The sequence below is a fragment of the Carica papaya genome, chromosome 8 (assembly GCF_054855325.1).
Source record: "Carica papaya isolate Zhongbai chromosome 8, ASM5485532v1, whole genome shotgun sequence".
Taxonomy (NCBI): domain Eukaryota; kingdom Viridiplantae; phylum Streptophyta; class Magnoliopsida; order Brassicales; family Caricaceae; genus Carica; species Carica papaya.
Window position 1 is genome coordinate 17,346,747 of NC_142316.1, and position 24,492 is coordinate 17,371,238.

Here is a 24,492-nt window from a genome sequence, read left to right on the forward strand (position 1 = left end):
CTTGGGCAAGAGTAGTTCTAGCATGGGTTACCTCCTGCGAAGTCCTTATATTTCACCCATTTTCTTAGGAAGTCTTCGTGTTGCACCCATTTTTTTGCACATGATTCTTTCCACGATACGCGCGACTTTAATTATGGTCCTCAAGTTTATTCACAAATGTGAGTCACAGCACCGTAGCATTTTACTTGATATTAGAACGAGCACGGGAGGTGCAGTGCGCACGCACAAGGAAACAAATGACGGGAGGGGGAAGAAAGGAGAATGAGTTTATGTATTTGCAGCGCATAATTAAATGGGTGCGATCATACCAGCACTAATGCACCGGATCCTATCAGAACTCCGCAGTTAAGTGTGCTTGGGCGAGATCAGTACTCGGATGGGTGACCTCCTGGGAAGTCCTCGTGTCTCACCAATTTTTTTTCTGACGGGTCGTTCGACGTTACGCGCGTCTGGAACTAGGGTCCGCTGGTTTATACGCAAATGTGAGTCAAGAAGCAGGGGCATTTTAATCGATATTAGAACGAGAATGAGAGGTGAAGTGTGAACGCACAAGGAAACAAATGACGGGAGGGGGAAGAAAGGAGAAGGAGTGTATATATTTGCAGCGCAAAATTAAACTTATGCGATCATACCAGCACTAAAGCCCCGGATCCCATCAGAACTCCGCAATTAATTGTGCTTAGGCGAGAGTAGTACTCGGATGGGTGACCACTTGGGAAGCCCTCGTGTGGCACCTATTTTTTTTCGGATGGGTTGTTCGACGTTACGCGCGAATGGAATTATGTACCGCTGGTTCATTTGCAAAGGTGAGTCACAGTGCCGGGTCATATTACTTGATATTAGAACAAGAAAGAGAGATGCAGAGTGCACGCACAAGGAAAAAAATGACGGGAGGGGGGATGGGAGGAGAAAGAGTGTATGTATTTACAGTGCAGAATGAAACAAGATGGATCATACCAGCACTAATGCAATGGATTCTATCAGAACTCCGCAGTTAAGAGTGCTTGGGCGAGAAAAGTACTCGGATGGGTGACCTCCTGCGAAGTCCTTATATTTCACCCATTTTCTTGGGAGGTCCTCGTGTTGCACCCATCTTTTTGCAGATGAATCTTTCGACGTTACGCGCGACTTGATTTATGGTCCGCAGGTTTATTCGCAAATGTGAGTCACGGCGCCGTGGCATTTTACTTGATATTAAAACGAGTACGGGAGGTGTAGTGCGCACGCACAAGGAAACAAATGACGGGAGGAGGAGGAAAAGAGAAGGAGTGTATGTATTTGAAGCGCAAAATTAAACAAGTGGCATCATACCAGCACCAATGCACTGGATCCCATCAGAACTCTGCAGTTAAGTGTGCTTAGGCGAGAGTAGTACTCGGATGGGTGACCTCTTGGGAAGTCCTCGTATCGCAACAATTTTTTTTCAGATGGGTCGTTCGATGTTACGCGTGACTAAAACTATGGTCCACTGGTTTATACGCAAATGTGAGTCAAGAATCAGAGGAATTTTAATCAATATTAGAACGAGAAGGAGAGATGCAGTGTGAATGCACAAGGAAACAAATGATGGGAGGGGGGGAGGGAAGAAGGAGTGTATGTATTTTCAGCACAAAATTAAACAGGTGCGGTCACACCAGCACAAATGCACCGGATCCCATCAGAACTCCGCAGTTTTGTGTGCTTTGGCGAAAGTAGTACAATGATGGGTTACCTCCTGGGAAGTTCTCATGTTGTACCCATTTTTTTTTTTCAGATGTGTCGTTCGACGTTACGCGCGACTTGAATTATGGTCCTCAGGTTTATTCGCAAATGTGAGTCACGGCGCCGTGGTATTTTACTTAATAGTAGAACGAGAACGGGAGGTGCAGTGCGCACGCACAAGGAAACAAATGACGGGAGGGGGAAGAAAGGGGAATGAGTTTATGTATTTGCAGCGCAAAATTAAACAGGTGCGATCACACCAGCACTAATGCACCGGATCCCATTAGAACTCCGCAGTGAAGTGTGCTTGGGCGAGATTAGTACTCGGATGGGTGACCTCTTGGGAAGTCCTCGTGTTGCACCAATTTTTTTTCAGACGGGTCGTTCGACGTTACGCGCGTCTAGAACTAGGGTCCGTTGGTTTATACGCAAATGTGAGTCAAGAAGCAGGGGCATTTTAATCGATATTAGAACGAGAAGGAGAGGTCCAGTGTGAACGCACAAGGAAACAAATGATGGGAGGGGAGGAGGGAAGGAGTGTATGTATTTTCAGCACGAAATTAAACAGGTGCGGTCACACCAGCACAAATGCAAAGGATCCAATCAGAACTCCGTAGTTAAGTGTGCTTTGGCGAAAGTAGTACAATGATGGGTTACCTCCTGGGAAGTTCTCGTGCTGCACCCATTTTCTTTTTTTCAGATGTGCCGTTCTACCTTACGCTCGACTTTAATTATGGTCCGCAGATTTATTCGCAAATGTGAGTCACCGCGCCGTGGCATTTTACTTGATATTTGAACGAGAACGAGAGGTGCAATGCACACGCAAAAGGAAACAAATGACGGGAGTGGGAAGAAAAGAGAAGGAGTTTATGTATTTGCAGCGCAAAATTAAACAGGTGCGATCATACCAACACTATTGCACCGGATCCCATCAGAACTCTGCAGTTAAGTGTGCTTGGGCGAGAGTAGTACTCGGATGGGTGACCTCCTGGGAAGTCCTCGTGTCGCACTATTTTTTTTTTCGGACGGGTCGTTCGACGTTACGCGCGACTGGAACTAGGTTCCCCTTGTTTATACGCAAATGTGAGTCAAGAAGCAGGGCATTTTAATCGATATTAGAACGAGAAGGAGAGATGCAGAGTGCACGCACAAGGAAACAAATGACGGGAGGGGTGATGGAGGGAGAAAATGTGTATGTATTTGCAGCGCAGAATGAAACATGAGCAATCATACCAGCACCAATGCAACGGATTCTATCAGAACTCCGCAAGTTAAGGGTGCTTGGGCGAGAGTAGCACTAGGATGGGTGACCTCCTGCGAAGTCCTTATATTTCACCCATTTTCTTAGGAAGTCCTCGTATTGCCCCCATTTTTTTGCAGATGATTCTTTCGACGATACGCGCGACTTGAATTATGGTCCTCAGGTTTATTCGCAAATGTGAGTCATGGCACCGTAGCATTTTACTTGATATTAGAACGAGCACGGGAGGTGCAGTGCGCACGCACAAGGAAACAAATGACGGGAGGGGGAAGCAACGAGAAGGAGTTTATGTATTTGCAGCGCGGTATTAAACGGGTGCGATCATACCAGCACAAATGCACCGGATCTCATCAGAACTCCGCAGTTAAGTGTGCTTCGGCGAAAGTTGTACAATGATGTGTTACCTCTGGGGAAATTCTCGTGTTTCACCCATTTTTTTTTTTTAGATGTGAAGTTCGACGTTACGCGCGACTTTAATTATGGTCCGCAGATTTATTCGCAAATGTGAGTCAAGGCGCCGTGATATTTTACTTGATATTAGAACGAGAACGAGAGATGCAGCGCGCAAGCACAAGGAAACAAATGACGGGATGTAGAAGAAAGGGAAATGAGTTTATGTATTCGCAGCGCAAAATTAAACAGCTGCGATCATACCAGCACTAATGCACCGGATCCCTTCAGAACACCGCATTTAAGTGTGCTTGGGCGAGGGTAGTACTCGGATGGGTGACCTCCTGCGAAGTCCTCGTGTCGCACTAATTTTTTTTTCAAACGGGTCGTTCGAAGTTACGCGCGACGGGAACTAGGCTCCACTGGTTTATACGCAAATGTGAGTCAAGAAGCAGGGGCATTTTAATCGATATTAGAACGAGAAAGAGAGATGCAGAGTGCACGCACAAGGAAACAAATGACGGGAGGGGGATGGAGGGAGAAAAAGTGTATGTATTTGCAGCGCAGAATGAAACATGAGCAATCATACCAGCACCAATGCAACGGATTCTATCAGAACTCCGCAAGTTAAGGCTGCTTGGGCGAGAGTAGCACTAGGATGGGTGACCTCCTGCGAAGTCCTTATATTTCACCCATTTTCTTAGGAAGTCCTCGTGTTGCACCCATTTTTTTGCAGATGATTCTTTCGATGATACGCGCGACTTGAATTATAGTCCTCAGGTTTATTCGCAAATGTGAGTCACGGCACCGTAGCATTTTACTTGATATTAGAACGAGCACGGGAGGTGCGGTGCGCACGCACAAGGAAACAAATGACGGGAGGGGGAAGAAACGAGAAAGAGTTTATGTATTTGCAGCGCAGAATTAAACGGGTGCGATCATACCAGCACTAATGCACCGGATCCCATCAGAACTCCGCAGTTAAGTGTGCTTGAGCGAGAGTAGTACTCGGATGGGTGACCTCCTGGGAAGTCCTCATGTCGCACCAATTTATTTTCAGACGGGTCGTTCGACGTTACGCGCGACTGGAACTGGGGTCCGCTGGTTTATACGCAATTGTGAATCAAGAAGAAGGGGCATTTTAATCGATATTAGAACGAGAAGGGGAGGTGTTGTGTGAACGCACAAGGAAACAATTGATGGGAGGGGGAGGGAAGGAGAAGGAGTGTATGTATTTTCAGCACAAAATGAAACAGGTGCGATCATACCAGCACTAATGCAACGGATTCTATCAGAACTCCGTAGGTAAGGGTGCTTGGGCGAGAGTAGTACTAGCATGGGTTACCTCCTGCGAAGTCCTTATATTTCACCCATTTTCTTGTGAAGTCCTCGTGTTGCACCCATTTTCTTTTTTTCAGATATGTCGTTCGACGTTACGCGCGACTTTAATTATGGTCCGCAGGTTTATTCGCAAATATGAGTCACGGCGCCGTGGCTTTTTACTTGATATTAGAACGAGAACGGGAGGTGCAGTGCGCACGCACAAGGAAACAAATGACGGGAGGAGGACGAAAAGAGAAGGAGTGTATGTATTTGAAGTGCAAAATTAAACAAGTGGCATCATACCAGCACTAATGCACTGGATCACATCAGAACTCTCTAGTTAAGTGTGGTTGGTCGAGAGTAGTACTCGGATGGGTGACCTCTTGGGAAGTCCTCGTGTCGCACAAATTTTTTTTCAGACGGGTCGTTCGACGTTACGCGCAACTAGAACTATGGTCCGCTGGTTTATACGTAAATGTGAGTCAAGAATCAGGGGCATTTTAATCGATATTAGAACGAGAAGGAGAGGTGCAGTGTGACGCACAAGGAAACAAATGATGGGAGGGGGGAGGGAAGAATGAGTGTATGTATTTTTAGCACGAAATTAAACAGGTGCGGTCACAACAGCACAAATGCACCGGATCCCATCAGAACTCCATAGTTAAGTGTACTTTGGCGAAAGTAGTACAATGATGGGTTACCTCCTGGGAAGTTCTCGTGTTGCACCCATTTTCTTTTTTTCAGATGTGCCGTTCGACGTTACGCGCGACTTGAATTATGGTCCGCAGATTTATTCGCAAATGTGAGTCACGGCGCCGTGACATTTTACTTGATATTTGAACGAGAACAAGAGGTGCAGTGCGCACGCACAAGGAAACAAATGACGGGAGGGGGAAGAAAGGAGAAGGAGTGTGTGTATTCGCAGCGCGAAATGAAACAGGTGCGATCATACCAGCAATAATGCAACGGATTCTATCAGAACTCCGTAGGTAAGGGTGCTTGGGCGAGAGTAGTACTACCATGGGTTACCTCCTGCGAAGTCCTTATATTTCACCCATTTTCTTGTGAAGTCCTCGTGTTGTACCCATTTTTTTGCAGATGATTCTTTCGACGTTACGCGCGACTTGAATTATGGTCCTATGGTTTATTCGCAGATGTGAGTCACGGCGCTGTAGTATTTTACTTGATATTAGAACGAGAACGGGAGGTGCAGTGTGCACGCACAAGGATACAAATGATAGGAGGGAGAAGAAAGGGGAATGAGTTTATGTATTTGTAGCGCAAAATTAAACAGGTGCTATCATACCAGCACTAATGCACCGGATCCCATCAGAACTCCGCAGTGAAGTGTGATTGGGCGAGATTAGTACTCGAATGGGTGACCTCCTGGGAAGTCCTCGTGTTGCACAAATTTTTTTTTTCAGACGGGTCGTTCGACGTTACGCGCGACTGGAATTAGGGTCCACTGGTTTATACGCAAATGTGAGCCAAGAAGCAGGGGCATTTTTATCGATATTAGAACGAGAAGGAGAGATGTAGAATGCACGCACAGGGAAACAAATGACGGGAGGGGGGATGGAGGGAGAAAAAGTGTATGTATTTACAGTGCAGAATGAAACATGAGCAATCATACCAATACCAATGCAACAGATTCTATCAGAACTACGCAGTTAAGGGTGATTGGGCGAGAAAAGTACTCGGATGGGTGACCTTCTGCGAAGTCCTTATATTTCACTCATTTTCTTAGGAAGTCCTCGTGTTGCTCCCACTTTTTTACAGATGATTCTTTCGACAATACGCGTGACTTGAATTATGGTTCTCAGGTTTATTCGCAAATGTGAGTCACGGCACCGTAGCATTTTACTTTATATTAAAACGAGCACGGGAGGAGCAGTGCGCACGCATATGGAAACAAATGACGGGAGGGGGAAGAAAGGAGAAGGAGTTTATGTATTTGCAGCGCGGAATTAAATGGGTGCGATCATACCAGCACTAATGCACCGGATCCCGTCAGAACTCCGCAGTTAAGTGTGCTTGGGCGAGAGTAGTACTCAGATAGGTGACCTCCTGGGAAGTCCTCGTGTCGCACCGATTTTTTTTCAGACGGGTCGTTCGACGTTACGCACGACTGGAACTAGAGTCCGCCGGTTTATCCGCAAATGTGAGTCAAGAAGCAGGGGCATTTTAATCGATATTAGAACGAGAAGGAGAGGTGCAGTGTGAACGCACAAGGAAACAATTGATGGGAGGGGGAGGGAAGGAGAAGGAGTGTATGTATTTTCAGCACGAAATGAAACAGGTGCGATCATACCAGCACTAATGCAACGAATTCTATCAGAACTCCGTAGGTAAGGGTGCTTGGGCGAGAGTAGTACTAGCATTGGTTACCTCCTGCGAAGTCCTTATATTTCACCCATTTTCTTGTGAAGTCCTCGTGTTGCACCCATTTTTTTGCAGATGATTCTTTCGACGTTACGCGCGACTTGAATTAGGGTCCTCAGGTTTATTCGCAAATGTGATTCACGGCGCTGTAGCATTTTACTTTATATTAGAACAAGAGCGGGAGGTGCAGTGCGCACGCACAAGGAAACAAATGACGAGAGGGGGAAGAAAGGGGAATGAGTTTATGTATTTACAGTGCGAAATTAAACAGGTGCGATCATACCAGCATTAATGCACCGGAACCCATCAGAACTCCGCAGTGAAGTGTGCTTGGGCGAGATTAGTACTCGGATGGGTGACCTATTCGGAAGTCCTCGTGTCGCACCAATTTTTTTTCAGTCGGGTCGTTAGACGGTACGCGCGTCTGGAACAAGGGTCCGTTGATTTATATGCAAAAGTGAGTCAAGAAGTAGGGGCATTTTAATCGATATTAGAACGAGAAGGGGAGGTGAAGTGTGAACGCACAAGGAAACAAATGACGGGAGGGGGAAGAAAGGAGAAGGAGTGTATGTATTTGCAGCGCGAAATTAAAGAGGTGCGATCATACCAGCACTAATGCAACGGATTCTATCAGAACTCCGTAGGTAAGGGTGCTTGGGCGAGAGTAGTACTAGCATGGGTTACCTCCTGCGAAGTCCTTATATTTCACCCATTTTCTTGTGGAGTCCTCGTCTTGCACCCATTTTAATCGATATTAAAACGAGAAAGAGAGGTGCAGTGTGAACGCACAAGGAAACAATTGATGGGAGGGGGAGGGAAGGAGAAGGAGTGTATGTATTTTCAGCACGAAATGAAACAGGTGCGATCATACCAGCACTAATGCAACGGATTCTATCAGAACTCCGTAGGTAAGGGTGCTTGGGCGAGAGTAGTACAAGCATGGGTTACCTCCTGCGAAGTCCTTATATTTCACCCATTTTCTTGTGAAGTTCTCGTGTTGCACCCATTTTTTTTGCAGATGATTATTTCGACGTTACGCGCGACTTGAATTATGGTCCTCAGGTTTATTCACAAATGTGAGTCACGGCGCCGTGGCATTTTACTTGATATTAAAACGAGAACGGGAGGTGCAGTGCGCACGCACAAGGAAACAAATGACGGGAGGGGGAAGAAAGGGGAAGGAGTTTATGTATTTGCAGCGCGAAATTAAACAGGTGCGATCATACCACCACTAATGAACCGGATACCATCAGAACTCCGCAGTTAAGTGTGCTTGGGCGAGAGTAGTACTCGGATGGGTGACCTCCTCGGAAGTCTTCGTGTCGCAACAATTTTTTTTCAGAAGGGTCGTTCGACGTTGCGCGCGACTGGAACTAGGGACCGCTGGTTTATACACAAATGTGAGTCAAGAAGCAGGGGCATTTTAATCGATATTAGAACGAGAATGAGAGGTGCATTGTGCACACACATGGAAACAAATGACGGGAGGGGGGATGGAGGGAGAAAATGTGTATGTATTTGCAGCGCAGAATGAAACATGAGCAATCATACCAGCACCAATGCAACGGATTCTATCAGAACTCCGCAGGTTAACGGTGCTTGGGCGAAAGAAGCACTAGGATGGGTGACCTCCTGCGAAGTCCTTATATTTCACCCATTTTCTTAGGAAGTCCTCGTGTTGCACCCATTTTTTTTGCAGATGATTCTTTCGACGATACGCGCGACTTGAATTATGGTCTTCAGGTTTATTCGCAAATGTGAGTCACGGCATCGTAGCATTTTACTTGATATTAGAACGAGCACGGGAGGTGCAGTGCACCCGCACAAGGAAACAAATGACGGGAGGGGGAAGAAAGGAGAAGGAGTTTATGTATTTGCAGCGCGGAATTAAACGGGTGCGATCATACCAGCACTAATGCACCGGATCCCATCAGAACTCCGCAATTAAGTGTGCTTGGGCGAGAGTAGTACTCAGATGGGAGACCTCCAGGGAAGTACTTGTCTCTCATTAATTTTTTTTTCAGACGGGTCGTTCGACGTTACGCGCGACTGGAACTAGGGTCCGCTGGTTTATAGGCAAATGTGAGTCAAGAAGCAGGGGCATTTTAATCCATATTAGAACGAGAAGGAGAGGTGCAGTGTGAACGCACAAGGAAACAATTAATGGGAGGGGGAGGGAAGGAGAAGGAGTGTATGTATTTTCAGCACGAAATGAAACAGGTGCGATCATACCAGCACTAATGGAACGGATTCTATCAGAACACCGTAGGTAAGGGTGTTTGGGCGAGAGTAGTACTAGCATGGGTTACCTCCTGCGAAGTCCTTATATTTCACCCATTTTCTGGTGAAGTTCTCGTGTTGCACCCATTTTCTTTTCTTCAGATGTGCCGTTCGACGTTACGCGCGACTTTAATTATGGTCCGCAGATTTATTCGCAAATGTGAGTCACGGCGCCGTGGCATTTTACTTAATATTTGAACGAGAACGAGAGGTGCAGTGCGCACGCACAAGGAAACAAATGAGGGGAGGGGGAAGAAAGGAGAAGGATTTTATGTATTTCCGGCGTGAAAAATTAGGTGCGATCATACCATCACTAATGCACCGGATCCAATCAGAACTCCGCAGTTAAGTGTGCTTGGGCGGGAGTAGTACTCGTATGGGTGACCTCCTGAGAAGTCCTCGTGTCGCACTAATTTTTTTTTTCAGACGGGTCGTTCGACGTTACGCACGACTGGAACTAGGGTCCACTGATTTATACGCAAATGTGAGTCAAGAAGCAGGGGCATTTTAATCGATATTAGAACGAGAAGGAGAGATGCAGAGTGCACGCACAAGGAAACAAATAACGGGAGGAGGGATGGAGGGAGAAAAAGTGTATGTATTTTAAAGCGCAGAATGAAACATGAGCAATCATACCAGTACCAATGCAACGGATTCTATCAAAACTCCGCATGTTAAGGATGCTTGGGCGAGAGTAGTACTAGCATGGGTTACCTCCTGCGAAGTCCTTATATTTCACCCATTTTCTTGTGAAGTCCTCGTGTTACACCCATTTTTTTGCAGATGATTCTTTCGACGTTACGCGCGACTTGAATTATAGGCCTCAGGTCTATTCGCAAATGTGAGTCACAGCACCGTAGTATTTTACTTGATATTAGAACGAGCACGGGAGGTGCAGTGCCCACGCACAAGGAAACAATTGACGGGAGGGGGAAGAAAGGAGAAGGAGTTTATGTATTTGCAGCGCGAAATTAAACGGGTGCGATCATACCAGCATTATTGCACTGGATCCCATCAGAACTCCGCAGTTAAGTGTGCTTGGGCGAGAGTAGTACTCGGATGGGTGACCTCTTGGGAAATCCTTGTGTTGCACCAATTTTTTTTTCAGACGGGTCGTTCGACATTACGCGCGACTGGAACTATGGTCCGCTGGTTTATACGCAAATGTGGGTCAAGAATCAGGGGTATTTTAATCGATATTAGAAGGAAAAGGAGAGGTGCAGTGTGAACGCACAAGGAAACAAATAATGGGAGGGGGGGTGGGAAGAAGGAGTGTATGTATTTTCAGCGGGAAATTAAACAGGTGCGGTCATACCAGCACTAATGCATCGGATTCTATCAGAACTCCGTAGGTAAGGGTGCTTGAGCGAGAGTAGTACTAGCATGGGTTACCTCCTGCGAAGTCCTTATATTTCACCCATTTTCTTAGGAAGTCCTCGTGTTGCACCCATTTTTTTGCAGATGATTCTTTCGATGTTACGCGCGACTTGAATTATGGTCCTCAGGTTTATTCGCAAATGTGAGTCACGGCGTTGTAGCATTTTACTTGATATTAGAACGAGAACGGGAGGTACAGTGCGCACGCACAAGGAAACAAATGACGGGAGGGGGAAGAAAGGGGAATGAGTTTATGTATTTGCAGCGCAAAATTAAACGGGTGCAATCATACCAGCACTAATGCACCGGATCCAATCAGAACTCCGCAGTGAAGTGTGCTTGGGCGAGATTAGTACTCGGATGGGTGACCTTCTGGGAAGTCCTCGTGTCGTACCAATTTTTTTTCAGACGGGTCGTTCGACTTTACGCGCGTCTGGAACTAGGGTCCGCTGGTTTATACGCAAATGTGAGTCAAGATGCAGGGGCATTTTAATCGATATTAGAACGAGAATGAGAGGTGAAGTGTGAACGCACAAGGAAACAAATGACAGGAGGGGGAAGAAAGGAGAAGGAGTGTATGTATTTGCAGCGCGAAAGTAAACAGGTGCGATCATACCAGCACTAAAGCTCCGGATCCCATCAGAACTCTGCTGTTAAGTGTGCTTGGGCGAGCATAGTACTCGAATGGGTGACCACTTGGGAAGCCCTCGTGTTGCACCTATTTTTTTTCGGATGGGTTGTTAGACGTTACGCGCGAATAGAATTATAAACCGCTGGTTCATTTGCAAAGATGAGTCACGGTGCCGGGGTATATTACTTGATATTAGAACGAGAAAGAGAAATGCAGAGTGCACGCACAAGGAAACAAATGACGGGAGGGGGGATGGGAGGAGAAAGAGTGTATGTATTTGCAGTGCAGAATGAAACATGAGGGATCATACCAGCACTAATGCAATGGATTCTATCAGACCTCCGCAGTTAAGGGTGCTTGGGCGAGAAAAGTACTCGGATGGGTGACCTCCTGCGAAGTCCTTATATTTCACCCATTTTCTTGGGAGGTCCTCGTGTTGCTCCCATCTTTTTGCAGATGATTCTTTCGACTTTACGCGCGATTTGATTTATGGTCCGCAGGTTTATTCGCAAATGTGAGTCACAGCGCCGTGGCATTTTACTTGATATTAGAACGAGTACGGGAGGTGCAGTGCGCACGCACAAGGAAACAAATGACGGAAGGAGGAAGAATAGTGAAGGAGTGTATGTATTTAAAGTGCAAAATTAAACAAGTGGCATCATGCCAGCACTAATGCACTGGATCCCATCAGAACTCTGCAGTTAAGTGTGCTTGGGCGAGAGTAGTACTCGGATGGGTGACCTCCTGGGAAGTCCTCGTATCGCAACAATTTTTTTTCAGATTGGTCGTTCGACGTTACGCGCGACTGGAACTATGGTCCGCTGGTTTATAGCAAATGTGAGTCAAGAATCACGGGCATTTTAATCGATATTCGAACGAGAAGGAGAGGTGTAGTGTGAATGCACAAGGAAACAAATGATGGGAGGGGGGAGGGAAGAAGTAGTGTATGTATTTTCAGCACGAAATTAAACAGGTGCGGTCACACCAGCACAAATGCACCGCATCCCATCAGAACTCCGCAGTTAAGTGTGCTTTGGCGAAAGTAGTACAATGATGGGTTACCTCCTGGGAAGTTCTCGTGTTGCACCCATTTTCTTTTCTTCAGATGTGTCGTTCGACGTTACGCGCGACTTTAATTATGGTCCGCAGATTTATTCTCAAATGTGAGTCACGGCGCCGTGGTATTTTACTTGATATTTGAACGAGAACGAGAGGTGCAGTGCGCACGCACAAGGAAACAAATGATGGGAGGGGGAAGAAAGGAGAAGGAGTGTATGTATCTGCAGCGCGAAAATAAACAGGTGCGATCATACCAGCACTACAGCCCCGGATCCCATCAGAACTCCGCAGTTAAGTGTGCTTGGGCGAGAGTAGTACTCGGAATGGTGACCACCTGGGAAGCCCTCGTGTTGCACCTATTTTTTTTCGGATGGGTTGTTCGACGTTACGCGCGAAGGGAATTATAAACCGCTGGTTCATTTGCAAAGGTGAGTCACGGTGCCAGGGCATATTACTTGATATTAGAACGAGAAAGAGAGATGCAGAGTGCACGCACAAGGAAACAAATGACGGGAGGGGGATGGGAGGAGAAAGAGTGTATGTATTTGCAGTGCAGAATGAAACATGAGGGATCATACCAGCACTAATGCAACGGATTCTATCAGAACACCGCAGTTTAGGGTGCTTGGGCGAGAAAAGTACTCGGATGGGTGACCTCCTGCGAAGTCCTTATAATTTCACCCATTTTCTTGGGAGGTCCTCGTGTTGCACCCATCTTTTTACAGATGATTCTTTCGACGTTACGCGCGACTTGATTTATGGTCCGCAGGTTTATTCGCAAATGTGAGTCACGGCGCCGTGGCATTTTACTTGATATTTGAACGAGTACGGGAGGTGCAGTGCGCACGCACAAGGAAACAAATGACGGGAGGAGGAAGAAAAGAGAAGGAGTGTATCTATTTGAAGTGCAAAATTAAACAAGTGGCATCATACCAGCGCTAATGCATTGGATCCCATCAGAACCCTGCAGTTAAGTGTGCTTGGGCGAGAGTAGTACTCGGATGGATGACCTCTTGGGAAGTCCTCGTATCGCAACAATTTTTTTTCAGATGGGTCGTTCGACGTTACGCGCGATTGGAACTATGGTCCGCTCGTTTATACGCAAATGTTAGTCAAGAATCAGGGGCATTTTAATCGATATTAGAACGAGAAGGAGAGGTGCAGTGCGAACGCACAAGGAAACAAATGATGGGAGGGGGGGAGGGAAGAAGGAGTGCATGTATTTTCAGCACGAAATTAAACAGGTGCGGTCACACCAGCACAAATGCACCGGATCCCATCAGAACTCCGCAGTTAAGTGTGCTTTGGCGAATGTAGTACAATGATGGGTTACCTCCTGGGAAGTTCTCGTGTCGCACCCATTTTCTTTTTTTCAGATGTGCCGTTCGACGTTACGCGCGACTTTAATTATGGTCCGCAGATTTATTCGCAAATGTGAGTCACGGCGCCGTGGCATTTTACTTGATATTTGAACGAGAACGAGAGGTGCAGTGCGCACGCACAAGGAAACAAATGATGGGAGGGGGAAGAAAGGAGAAGGAGTGTATGTATCTGCAGCGCGAAATTAAACAGGTGCGATCATACCAGCACTACAGCCCCGGATCCCATCAGAACTCCGCAGTTAAGTGTGCTTGGGCGAGAGTAGTACTCGGATCGGTGACCACCTGGGAAGCCCTCGTGTTGCACCTATTTTTTTTCGGATGGGTTGTTCGACGTTACGCGCGAAGGGAATTATAAACCGCTGGTTCATTTGCAAAGGTGAGTCACGGTGCCAGGGCATATTACTTGATATTAGAACGAGAAAGAGAGATGCAGAGTGCACGCACAAGGAAACAAATGACGGGAGGGGGGATGGGAGGAGAAAGAGTGTATGTATTTGCAGTGCAGAATGAAACATGAGGGATCATACCAGTACTAATGCAACGGATTCTATCAGAACACCGCAGTTAAGGGTGCTTGGGCGAGAAAAGTACTCGGATGGGTGACCTCCTGCGAAGTCCTTATAATTTCACCCATTTTCTTGGGAGGTCCTTGTGTTGCACCCATCTTATTGTAGATGATTCTTTCGACGTTACGCGCGACTTGATTTATGGTCCGCAGATTTATTCGCAAATGTGAGTCACGGCGCCGTGGCATTTTACTTGATATTAGAACGAGTACAGAAGGTGCAGTGCGCACGTACAAGGAAACAAATGACGGGATGAGGAAAAAAAGAGAATGAGTGTATATATTTGAAGTGCAAAATTTTAACAAGTGGCATCATACCAGCACTACTGCACTGGATCCCATCAGAACTCTGCAGTTGAGTGTGCTTGGGTGAGAGTAGTACTCGGATGGGTGACCTCCTGGGAAGTCCTTGTGTCACACTAATTTTTTTTTTCAGACGGGTCGTTCGAGGTTACGCGCGACTGGAACAAGGGTCCACTGGTTTATACGCAAATGTGAGTCAAGAAGCAGGGGCATTTTAATCGATAGTAGAACGAGAAGGAGAGATGCAGAGTGCACGCACAAGGAAACAAATGACGGGAGGGGGGATGGAGGGAGAAAAAGTGTATGTATTTGCAGCGCAGAATGAAACATGAGCAATCATACCAGCACCAATGCAACGGATTCTATCAGAACTCCGCAAGTTAAGGGTGCTTCGGCGAGAGTAGCTCTAGGATGGGTGACCTCCTGTGAAGTCCTTATATTTCACCCATTTTCTTAGGAAGTCCTCGTATTGCACCTATTTTTTTGCAGATGATTCTTTCGACGATACGCGCAACTTGAATTATGGTCCTCAGCTTTATTCGCAAATGTGAGTCACGGCACCGTAGCATTTTACTTGATATTAGAACGAGCACGGGAGGTGCAGTGCGCACGCACAAGGAAACAAATGACGGGAGGGGGAAGAAAGGAGAAAGAGTTTATGTATTTGCAGCGTGGAATTAAAAGGGTGCGATCAAACCAGCACTAATGCACCGGATCCCATCAGAACTCCGCAGTTAAGTGTGCTTGGGCGAGAGTAGTACTCGGATGGGTGACCTCCTGGGAAGTCCTCGTGTCGCACCAATTTTTTTTTCAGACGGGTCATTCGAAGTTACGCGCGACTGGAACTAGGGTCCGCTGGTTTATACGCAAATGTGAGTCAAGAAGCAGGGGCATTTTAATCGATATTAGAACGAGAAGGAGAGGTGAAGTGTGAACGCACAAGGAAACAAATGACGAGAGGGGGAAGAAAGGAGAAGGAGTGTATGTATTTGTAGCGCGAAACTAAACAGGTGCGATCATACCAGCACTAAAGCCCCGGATCCAATCAGAACTTTGCAGTTAAGTGTGCTTGGGTGAGATTAGTACTCGGATGGGTGACCTCCTGGGAAGTCCTCGTGTCGCACAAATTTTTTTTCAGACGGGTCGTTCGGCGTTACGCGCGTCTGGAACTAGGGTCCGGTGGTTTATACGCAAAGGTGAGTCAAGAAGCAGGGGCATTTTAATCGATATTAGAACGAGAATATGAGGTGAAGTGTGAACGCACAAGGAAACAAATGACGGGAGGGGGAAGAAAGGAGAAGGAGTGTATGTATTTGCAGCGCGAAATTAAACAGGTGCGATCACACCAGCACTAAAGCTCCGGATCCCATCAGAACTCCGCAGTTAAGTGTGCTTGGGCGAGAGTAGTACTCGGATGGGTGACCACTTGAGAAGCCCTCGTGTTGCACCTATTTTTTTTCGAATGGGTTATTCGACGTTACGCGCGAATGGAATTATAAACTGTTGGTTCATTTGCAAAGGTGAGTCACGGTGCCGGGGCATATTACTTGATATTAGAACGAGAAAGAGAGATGCAGAGTGCACGCACAAGGAAACAAATGACGGGAGGGGGGATGGAAGGAGAAAGAGTGTATGTATTTGCAGTGCAGAATGAAACATGAGGGATCATACCAGTACTAATGCAACGGATTCTATCAGAACTCCGCAGTTAAGGGTGCTTGGGTGAAAAAAGTACTCGGATGGGTGACCTCCTGCGAAGTCCTTATATTTCACCCATTTTCTTGGGAGGTCCTCGTGTTGCGCCCGTCTTTTTGCAGATGATTCTTTTGACGTTATGCGCGAATTGATTTATGGTCCGCAGGTTTATTCGCAAATGTGAGTCACGGCGCCGTGGCATTTTACTTGATATTAGAACGAGTACGGGAGGTGCAGTGCGCACGCACAAGGAAACAAATGACAGGATGAGGAAGAAAAGAAAAGGAGTGTAGGTATTTGAAGCGCAAAATTAAACAAGTGGCATCATACCAGCACTAATGCACTGGATCCCATCAGAACTCTGCAGTTAATTGTGCTTGGGCGAGAGTAGTACTCGGATTGGTGACCACCTGGGAAGTCCTCGTGTCGCACCAATTTTTTTTCAGACGGGTCGTTCAACGTCACGCGCGACTGGAACTATGGTCCGCTGGTTTATACGCAAATGTGAGTCAAGAATCAGGGACATTTTAATTGATATTAGAACGAGAAGGAGAGGTGCAGTGTGAACGCACAAGGAAACAAATGATGGGAGGGGGGGAGGGAAGAAGGAGTGTATGTATTTTCAGCACGAAATTAAACAGGTGCGGTCACACCAGCACAAATGCACCGGATCCCATCAGAACTCCGCAGTTAAGTGTGCTTTGGTGAAAGTAGTACAATGATGGGTTACCTCCTGGAAAGTTCTCGTGTTGCACCCATTTTCTTTTTTTCAGATGTGCCATTCGACGTTACGCGCGACTTTAATTATGGTCCGCAGATTTATTCGCAAATGTGAGTCACGGCGCCATGGTATTTTACTTTATATTTGAACGAGAACGAGAGGTGCAGTGCGCTCGCACAAGGAAACAAATGACGGGTGGGGGAAGAAAGGAGAAGGAGTTTATGTATTTGCAACGCGGAATTAAACGGGTGCGGTCACACCAGCACTAATGCACCGGATCCCATCAGAACTCCGCAGTTAAGTGTGTTTGGGCGAGAGTTGTACTCGGATGGGTGACCTCTTGGGAAGTCCTCGTGTCGCACCAATTTTTTTCAGACGGGTCGTTCGACGTTACGCGCGACTTGAACTATAATTCGCTGGTTTATACGCAAATGTGAGTCAAGAATCTGTGGTATTTTAATCGATATTAGAACGAAAAGGAGAGGTGCAGTGTGAATGCACAAGGAAACAAATGATGGGAGGGGGGGAGGGAAGAAGGAGTGTATGTATTTTCAGCACAAAATTAAACAGGTGCCGTCACACCAGCACAAATGCAACCGATCCAATCATAACTCCGCAGTTAAGTGTGCTTGGGCGAGAGTAGTACTCGGATGGGTGACCACTTGGGAAGTTCTCGTGTTGCACCCATTTTTTTGCAGATGATTCTTTCGACGTTACGCGCGACTTGAATTTTGGTCCTCAGGTTTATTCGCAAATGTGAGTCACGGCGTCGTAACATTTTACTTGATATTAAAATGAGCACGGGAGGTACAGTGCGCACGCACAAGGAAACAAATGACGGGAGGGGGAAGAAAGGAGAAGGAGTTTATGTATTTGCAACGCAAAATTAAACGGTTGCGATCATACCAGCACTAATGCAACGGATCCCATCATAACTCTGCAGTTAAGTGTGCTTGGGTGAGAGGGATGGGTGACCTCTTGGGAAGTTCTCGTGTCGCACAAATTTTTTTTCAGACGGGTCGTTCGACTTTACGCGCAACTGGAACTATGGTCCACTTGTTTATAGCAAATGTGAGTCAAGAAGCAGGGGCATATTAATCGATATTAGAACGAGAAAAAGAGGTGCAGTGTGAACGCACAAGGAAACAAATGATGGGAGGGGGGAGGGAAGGAGAAGGAGTGTATGTATTTTCAGCACGAAATTAAACAGGTGCTATCACACCAGCACAAATATACCGGATCCGATCAGAACTCCGCAGTTAAGTGTGCTTTGGCGAAAGTAGTACAAGGATGGCTTACCTCCTGGGAAGTTCTCGTGTTGCACCCATTTTTTTTTTCAGATGTGCCATTCGACGTTACGCGCGACTTTAATTATAGTCCGCAGATTTATTCGAAAATGTGAGTCACTGCGCCGTGGCATTTTACTTGATATTTATACGAGAACGAGAGGTGCAGTGCACACACACAAGGAAACAAATGACGGGAAGGGGAAAAAAGGAGAAGGAGTGTACGTATTTGCAGCGCGAAATTAAATAGGTGCCATCATACCAGCACTAATGCACCGTATCCCATCAGAACTTAGCAGTTAAGTGTGCTTGGGCGAGAGTAGTACTCGAATTGGTGACCGCCTGGGAAGTCCTCGTGTTGCACCCATTTTTTTCGGATGGATCGTTCGACGTTACGCGCGAATGCAATTATAAACCGCTGGTTCATTCGCAAAGGTGAGTCACGATGCCAGGGAATTTTACTTGATATTAGAACAAGAAGGAGAGATGCAGAGTGCACGCACAAGGAAACAAATGACGGGAGAGGGGATGGAGGGAGAAAGAGTGTATGTATTTGCAGCGCAGAATGAAACATGAGCGATCATACCAGCACCAATGAAACGGATTCTATCAGAACTCCGCAAGTTAAGGGTGCTTGGGCGAGAGTAGCACTAGGATGGGTGACCTCATGCGAAGTCCTTATATTTCACCTATTTTCTTAGGAAGTCCTCGTGTTGCACCCATTTTTTTGCAGATGATTCTTTCGACGTTACGCGCGACTTGAATTATGGTCCTCAAGTTTATTCGCCAATGTGAGTCACGGCACCGTAGCATTTTACTTGATATTAGAACGAGCACGGGAGGTGCAGTGCGCACGCACAAGAAAACAAATGACGGGAGGGGGAAGAAAGGAGAAGGAATTTATGTATTTGCAGCGCAACATTAAACAGGTGCGATCATACTAGCACTAATGCACCGGATCCCATCAGAACTCCGCAGTTAAGTGTGCTTGGGTGAGAGTAGTACTCGGATAAGTGACCTCCTGGGAAGTCCTCGTGTCGCACTAATTTTTTTTTTAGACGGGTCGTTCGACGTTACGCGCGACTGGAACTAGGGTCCACTGGTTTTTACGCAAATGTGAGTCAAGAAGCAGGGGCATTTTAATCGATATTAGAACGAGAAGGAGAGATGCAGAGTGCACGCACAAGGAAACAAATGACGGGAGGGGGGATGGAGGGAGAAAAAGTGTTTGTATTTGCAGCGCAGAATGAAACATGAGCAATCATACCAGCACCAATACAACGGATTCTATCAGAACTCCGTAAGTTAAGGGTGCTTGGGCGAGAGTAGCATTAGGATGGGTGACCTCCTGCGAAGTCCTTATATTTCACCAATTTTTTTGCAGATGATTCTTTCGACGATACGCGGGACTTTAATTATGGTTCTCATATTTATTCGCAAATGTGAGTCACAGCACCGTAGCATTTTACTTGATATTAGAACGAGCACGGTAGGTGCAGTGCGGAATTAAACGGGTGCGATCATACCATCACTAATGCACCGGATCCCATCAGAACTCCGCAGTTAAATGTGCTTGGACGAGAGTAGTTCTCGGATGGGTGACCTCCTGGGAAGTCCTCGTGTCGCACCAATTTTTTTTCAGACGGGTCGTTCGACGTTACGCTCAACTGGAACTGGGGTCTGCTGGTTTCTACGCAATTGTGAGTCAAGAAGCAAGGGCATTTTAATCGATATTTGAACGAGAACGAGAGGTGCAGTGCGCACGCACAAGGAAACAAATGACGGGAGGGGGAAGAAAGGAGAAGGAGTGTATGTATTTGCAGCGCGAAATGAAACAGGTGCGATCATACCAGCACAAATGCAACGGATTCTATCAGAACTCCGTAGGTAAGGGTGCTTGGGCGAGAGTAGTACTAGCATGGGTTACCTCCTGCGAAGTCCTTATATTTCACCCATTTTCTTGTGAAGTCCTCGTGTTGCACCCATTTTTTTGCAGATGATTCTTTCGACATTACGCGCGACTTGAATTATGGTCCTCAGGTTTATTCGCAAATATGAGTCACGGCACTGTAGCATTTTACTTGATATTAGAACGAGAACGGAAAGTGCAGTGCGCACGCACAAGGAAACAAATGATGGGAGGGGGAAGAAAGGGGAATGAGTTTATGTATTTGCAGCGCAAAATTAAACAGGTGCGATCATACCAGCACTAATGTACCGGATCCCATCAGAACTCCGCAGTGAAGTGTTCTTGGGCGAGATTAGTACTCGGATGGGTGACCTCCTGGGAAGTCCTCGTGTCGCACCAATTTTTTTTCAGACGGGTCGTTCGACGTTACGCGCGACTGGAACTAGGGTCCGCTGGTTTATACGCAAATGTGAGTCAAGAAGCAGGGGCATTTTAATCGATATTAGAACGAGAAGGAGAGGTGCAGTGTGAACGCACAAGGAAACAATTGATGGGAGGGGGAGGGAAGGAGAAAAAGTGTATGTATTTACAGCGCAGAATGAAACAGGTGCGATCATACCAGCACTAATGCAACGGATTCTATCAGAACTCCGTAGGTAAGGGTGCTTGGGCGAGAGTAGTAATAGCCTGGGTTACCTCCTGCGAAGTCCTTATATTTCACCCATTTTCTTGTGAAGTCCTCGTGTTGCACCCATTTTTTTGCAAATGATTCTTTCGACGTTACGCGCGACTTGAATTATGGTCCTCAGGTTTATTCGCAAATGTGAGTCACGGCGCTGTAGCATTTTACTTGATATTAGAACTAGAACGGGAGGTGTAGCGCGCACGCACAAGGAAACAAATGACGGGAGGGGGAAGAAAAGAGAAGTAGTGTATGTATTTGCAGCGCGAAACTAAACAGGTGCGATCATACCAGCACTAAAGCCCCGGATCCCATCAGAACTCCGCAGTTAAGTGTGCTTGGGTGAGATTAGTTCTCGGATGGTTGACCTCTTGGGAAGTCCTCGTGTCGCACAAATTTTTTTTCAGACTGGTCGTTCAACGTTACCCGCGTCTGGAACTAGGGTCCGCTGGTTTATACGCAAATGTGAGTCAAGAAGTAGGGGCATTTTAATCGATATTAGAACGAGAATGAGAGGAGAAGTGTGAACGCACAAGGAAACAAATGACGGGAGGGGGAAGAAAGGAGGAGTGTATGTATTTGCAGCGCGAAATTAAAGTGGTGCGATCATAGCAGCACTAAAGCCCCGGATCCCATCAGAACTCCGCAGTTAAGTGTGCTTGGGCGAGAGTAGTACTCAGATGGGTGACCACCTGGGAAGCCCTCGTGTTCCCCCTATTTTTTTTTGGATGGGTTGTTCGACATTACGCGCGAATGGAATTATAAACCGCTGGTTCATTTGCAAAGGTGAGTCACGGTGCCGGAGCATATAACTTGATATTAGAACGAGAAAGAGAGATGCAGAGTGCACGCACAAGGAAACAAATGACGGGAGGGTGGATGGGAGGAGAAAGAGTGTATGTATTTGCTGTGTAGAATGAAACATGAGGGATCAAACCAGCACTAATGCAACGGATTCTATCAGAACTCCGCAGTTAAGGGTGCTTGGGCGAGAAAAGTACTCGGATGGGTGCCCTCCTGCGAAGTCCTTATATTTCACCCATTTTCTTGGGAGGTCCTCGTGTTGCGCCAATTTTTTTTCAAACGGGTCGTTCGACGTTACGCAGGACTGGAACTTGGGTCCGCTGGTTTATACGCAAATGTGAGTCAAGAAGCAGGGGCATTTTAATCGATATTAGAACGAGAATGAGAGGTGAAGTGTGAACGCACAAGGAAACAAATGACAGGAGGGGGAAGAAAGGAGAAGGAGTGTATGTATTTGCAGCGCGAAATTAAACAGGTGCGATCATACCAGCACTAAAGCTCTGGATCCCAGCAGAACTCCGCAGTTAAGTGTGCTTGGGCGATGGTATTACTCGGATGGGTGACCACCTGGGAAGTCCTTATATTTCACCCATTTTCTTGTGAAGTCCTCGTGTTGCACCCATTTTAATCGATATTAGAACGAGAAAGAGAGGTGCAGTGTGAACGCACAAGGAAACAATTGATGGGAGGGGGAGGGAAGGAGAATGAGTGTATGTACTTTCAGCACAAAATGAAACAGGTGCGATCATACCAGCACTAATGCAACGGATTCTATCAGAACTCCGTAGGTAAGGGTGCTTGGGCGAGAGTAGTACTAGCCTGGGTTACCTCCTGCGAAGTCCTTATATTTCACCCATTTTCTTGTGAAGTCCTCGTGTTGCACCCATTTTTTTGTAGATGATTCTTTCGACGATACGCTCGACTTGAATTATAGTCCTCAGGTTTATTCGCAAATATGAGTCACGGCACCGTAGAATTTTACTTGATATTAGAACGATCACAGAGGTGCAGGGCGCACGCACAAGGAAACAAATGACGGGAGGGGGAAGAAAGGAGAAGGAGTTTATGTATTTGCAGCACGGAATTAAACGGGGGCGATCATACCAGCACTAATGCACCGGATCCCATCAGAACTCTGCAGTTAAGTGTGCTTGGGCGAGAGTTGTACTCGGATGGGTGACCTCTTAGGAAGTCCTCGTGTCGCACTAATTTTTTTTCAGACGGGTCGTTCGACGTTACGCGCGACTGGAATTAGGGTCTGTTGGTTTATACGCAAATGTGAGTCAAGAAGCAGGGGCATTTTAATCGATATTTGAACAGGAAGGAGAGGTGCAGTGTGAACGTACAAGGAAACAATTGATGGGAGGGGGAGGGAAGGAGAAGGAGTGTATGTATTTTCAGCACGAAATGAAACAGGTGCGATCATACCAGCACTAATGCAACGGATTCTATCAGAACTCCGTGGGTAAGGGTGCTTGGGCGAGAGTAGTACTAGCCTGGGTTACCTCCTGCGAAGTCCTTATATTTCACCCATTTTCTTGTGAAGTCCTCGTGTTGCACCCATTTTTTTGCAGATGATTCTTTCGACGATACGCTCGACTTGAATTATAGTCCTCAGGTTTATTCGCAAATGTGAGTCACGACACCGTAGAATTTTTCTTGATATTAGAACGATCACAGGAGGTGCAGGGAGCACGCACAAGGAAACAAATGACGGGAGGGGGAAGAAAGGAGAAGGAGTTTATGTATTTGCAGCGCGAAATTAAACGGGTGCGATCATACCAGCACTAATGCACCGGATCCCATCAGAACTCTGCAGTTAAGTGTGCTTGGGCGAGAGTAGTACTCGGATGGGTGACCTCTTAGGAAGTCCTCGTGTCGCACTAATTTTTTTTCAGACGGGTCGTTCGACGTTACGCGCGACTGGAATTAGGGTCTGTTGGTTTATACGCAAATGTGAGTCAAGAAGCAGGGGCATTTTAATCGATATTATAACAGGAAGGAGAGGTGCAGTGTGAACGTACAAGGAAACAATTGATGGGAGGGGGAGGGAAGGAGAAGGAGTGTATGTATTTTCAGCACGAAATGAAACAGGTGCGATCATACCGGCACTAATGCAACGGATTCTATCAGAACTCCGTAGGTAAGGGTGCTTGGGCGAGAGTAGTACTAGCATGGGTTACCTCCTGCGAAGCCCTTATATTTCACCCATTTTCTTGTGAAGTCCTCGTGTTGCACCCATTTTTTTGCAGATGATTCTTTCGACGATACGCTCGACTTGAATTATAGTCCTCAGGTTTATTCGCAAATGTGAGTCACGGCACCGTAGAATTTTACTTGATATTAGAACGATCACAGGAGGTGCAGGGCGTACGCACAAGGAAACAAATGACGGGAGGGGGAAGAAAGGAGAAGGAGTTTATGTATTTGCAGCGCGGAATTAAACGGGTGCGATCATACCAGCACTAATGCACCGGATCCCATCAGAACTCTGCAGTTAAGTGTGCTTGGGCGAGAGTAGTACTCGGATGGGTGACCTCTTAGGAAGTCCTCGTGTCGCACTAATTTTTTTTCAGACGGGTCGTTCGACGTTACGCGCGACTGGAATTAGGGTCTGTTGGTTTATACGCAAATGTGAGTCAAGACGCAGGGGCATTTTAATCGATATTAGAACAGGAAGGAGAGGTGCAGTGTGAACGTACAAGGAAACAATTGAAGGGAGGGGGAGGGAAGGAGAAGGA

At 46.7% G+C, this 24,492-nt stretch overlaps 5 non-coding genes and 38 pseudogenes across 5 annotated transcripts; all 43 read left to right on the forward strand.

Annotated features, from left to right (window-relative positions):
* The first annotated feature begins 294 nt into the window (after window positions 1-294).
* Window positions 295-413, forward strand: LOC148245409 (5S ribosomal RNA; annotated as a pseudogene).
* A 205-nt stretch (window positions 414-618) lies between these two features.
* LOC148245410 (5S ribosomal RNA) lies at window positions 619-737 on the forward strand (annotated as a pseudogene).
* Window positions 738-1,298: 561 nt separating this feature from the next.
* Window positions 1,299-1,416, forward strand: LOC148245411 (5S ribosomal RNA; annotated as a pseudogene).
* A 531-nt stretch (window positions 1,417-1,947) lies between these two features.
* Window positions 1,948-2,066, forward strand: LOC148245412 (5S ribosomal RNA; annotated as a pseudogene).
* Window positions 2,067-2,267: 201 nt separating this feature from the next.
* LOC148245413 (5S ribosomal RNA) lies at window positions 2,268-2,386 on the forward strand (annotated as a pseudogene).
* Window positions 2,387-2,595: 209 nt separating this feature from the next.
* LOC148245414 (5S ribosomal RNA) lies at window positions 2,596-2,714 on the forward strand (annotated as a pseudogene).
* Window positions 2,715-3,275: 561 nt separating this feature from the next.
* On the forward strand, window positions 3,276-3,394 carry LOC148245415 (5S ribosomal RNA; annotated as a pseudogene).
* A 208-nt stretch (window positions 3,395-3,602) lies between these two features.
* Window positions 3,603-3,721, forward strand: LOC148245416 (5S ribosomal RNA; annotated as a pseudogene).
* A 561-nt stretch (window positions 3,722-4,282) lies between these two features.
* LOC148245417 (5S ribosomal RNA) lies at window positions 4,283-4,401 on the forward strand (annotated as a pseudogene).
* Window positions 4,402-5,285: 884 nt separating this feature from the next.
* Window positions 5,286-5,404, forward strand: LOC148245418 (5S ribosomal RNA; annotated as a pseudogene).
* A 563-nt stretch (window positions 5,405-5,967) lies between these two features.
* On the forward strand, window positions 5,968-6,086 carry LOC148245419 (5S ribosomal RNA; annotated as a pseudogene).
* A 562-nt stretch (window positions 6,087-6,648) lies between these two features.
* Window positions 6,649-6,767, forward strand: LOC148245420 (5S ribosomal RNA). The gene has a single exon (XR_015815327.1). It is a non-coding gene; the product is annotated as a 5S ribosomal RNA (ribosomal RNA).
* A 559-nt stretch (window positions 6,768-7,326) lies between these two features.
* LOC148245421 (5S ribosomal RNA) lies at window positions 7,327-7,445 on the forward strand (annotated as a pseudogene).
* An 824-nt stretch (window positions 7,446-8,269) lies between these two features.
* Window positions 8,270-8,388, forward strand: LOC148245422 (5S ribosomal RNA; annotated as a pseudogene).
* A 562-nt stretch (window positions 8,389-8,950) lies between these two features.
* On the forward strand, window positions 8,951-9,069 carry LOC148245423 (5S ribosomal RNA; annotated as a pseudogene).
* A 562-nt stretch (window positions 9,070-9,631) lies between these two features.
* LOC148245424 (5S ribosomal RNA) lies at window positions 9,632-9,750 on the forward strand (annotated as a pseudogene).
* Window positions 9,751-10,314: 564 nt separating this feature from the next.
* LOC148245425 (5S ribosomal RNA) lies at window positions 10,315-10,433 on the forward strand (annotated as a pseudogene).
* A 559-nt stretch (window positions 10,434-10,992) lies between these two features.
* On the forward strand, window positions 10,993-11,111 carry LOC148245426 (5S ribosomal RNA; annotated as a pseudogene).
* Window positions 11,112-11,316: 205 nt separating this feature from the next.
* Window positions 11,317-11,435, forward strand: LOC148245427 (5S ribosomal RNA; annotated as a pseudogene).
* A 561-nt stretch (window positions 11,436-11,996) lies between these two features.
* LOC148245428 (5S ribosomal RNA) lies at window positions 11,997-12,114 on the forward strand (annotated as a pseudogene).
* A 202-nt stretch (window positions 12,115-12,316) lies between these two features.
* Window positions 12,317-12,435, forward strand: LOC148245429 (5S ribosomal RNA; annotated as a pseudogene).
* Window positions 12,436-12,644: 209 nt separating this feature from the next.
* Window positions 12,645-12,763, forward strand: LOC148245430 (5S ribosomal RNA; annotated as a pseudogene).
* An 883-nt stretch (window positions 12,764-13,646) lies between these two features.
* On the forward strand, window positions 13,647-13,765 carry LOC148245431 (5S ribosomal RNA; annotated as a pseudogene).
* Window positions 13,766-13,974: 209 nt separating this feature from the next.
* Window positions 13,975-14,093, forward strand: LOC148245432 (5S ribosomal RNA; annotated as a pseudogene).
* A 562-nt stretch (window positions 14,094-14,655) lies between these two features.
* On the forward strand, window positions 14,656-14,772 carry LOC148245433 (5S ribosomal RNA; annotated as a pseudogene).
* A 565-nt stretch (window positions 14,773-15,337) lies between these two features.
* LOC148245434 (5S ribosomal RNA) lies at window positions 15,338-15,456 on the forward strand. Its single transcript, XR_015814296.1, has one exon. It is a non-coding gene; the product is annotated as a 5S ribosomal RNA (ribosomal RNA).
* A 206-nt stretch (window positions 15,457-15,662) lies between these two features.
* LOC148245435 (5S ribosomal RNA) lies at window positions 15,663-15,781 on the forward strand (annotated as a pseudogene).
* A 205-nt stretch (window positions 15,782-15,986) lies between these two features.
* LOC148245436 (5S ribosomal RNA) lies at window positions 15,987-16,105 on the forward strand. The gene has a single exon (XR_015814317.1). It is a non-coding gene; the product is annotated as a 5S ribosomal RNA (ribosomal RNA).
* Window positions 16,106-16,665: 560 nt separating this feature from the next.
* On the forward strand, window positions 16,666-16,784 carry LOC148245437 (5S ribosomal RNA; annotated as a pseudogene).
* A 204-nt stretch (window positions 16,785-16,988) lies between these two features.
* Window positions 16,989-17,107, forward strand: LOC148245438 (5S ribosomal RNA; annotated as a pseudogene).
* Window positions 17,108-17,316: 209 nt separating this feature from the next.
* On the forward strand, window positions 17,317-17,435 carry LOC148245439 (5S ribosomal RNA; annotated as a pseudogene).
* A 203-nt stretch (window positions 17,436-17,638) lies between these two features.
* LOC148245440 (5S ribosomal RNA) lies at window positions 17,639-17,757 on the forward strand (annotated as a pseudogene).
* Window positions 17,758-18,278: 521 nt separating this feature from the next.
* On the forward strand, window positions 18,279-18,397 carry LOC148245441 (5S ribosomal RNA; annotated as a pseudogene).
* Window positions 18,398-18,604: 207 nt separating this feature from the next.
* On the forward strand, window positions 18,605-18,723 carry LOC148245442 (5S ribosomal RNA; annotated as a pseudogene).
* Window positions 18,724-19,283: 560 nt separating this feature from the next.
* On the forward strand, window positions 19,284-19,402 carry LOC148245443 (5S ribosomal RNA; annotated as a pseudogene).
* Window positions 19,403-19,868: 466 nt separating this feature from the next.
* On the forward strand, window positions 19,869-19,987 carry LOC148245444 (5S ribosomal RNA; annotated as a pseudogene).
* Window positions 19,988-20,546: 559 nt separating this feature from the next.
* LOC148245445 (5S ribosomal RNA) lies at window positions 20,547-20,665 on the forward strand (annotated as a pseudogene).
* Window positions 20,666-21,224: 559 nt separating this feature from the next.
* Window positions 21,225-21,343, forward strand: LOC148245446 (5S ribosomal RNA; annotated as a pseudogene).
* Window positions 21,344-21,545: 202 nt separating this feature from the next.
* LOC148245447 (5S ribosomal RNA) lies at window positions 21,546-21,665 on the forward strand (annotated as a pseudogene).
* Window positions 21,666-22,224: 559 nt separating this feature from the next.
* On the forward strand, window positions 22,225-22,343 carry LOC148245448 (5S ribosomal RNA; annotated as a pseudogene).
* A 498-nt stretch (window positions 22,344-22,841) lies between these two features.
* On the forward strand, window positions 22,842-22,960 carry LOC148245449 (5S ribosomal RNA; annotated as a pseudogene).
* A 559-nt stretch (window positions 22,961-23,519) lies between these two features.
* LOC148245450 (5S ribosomal RNA) lies at window positions 23,520-23,638 on the forward strand. Its single transcript, XR_015815563.1, has one exon. It is a non-coding gene; the product is annotated as a 5S ribosomal RNA (ribosomal RNA).
* Window positions 23,639-24,197: 559 nt separating this feature from the next.
* On the forward strand, window positions 24,198-24,316 carry LOC148245451 (5S ribosomal RNA). Its single transcript, XR_015815565.1, has one exon. It is a non-coding gene; the product is annotated as a 5S ribosomal RNA (ribosomal RNA).
* The last annotated feature ends 176 nt before the right edge of the window (window positions 24,317-24,492 follow it).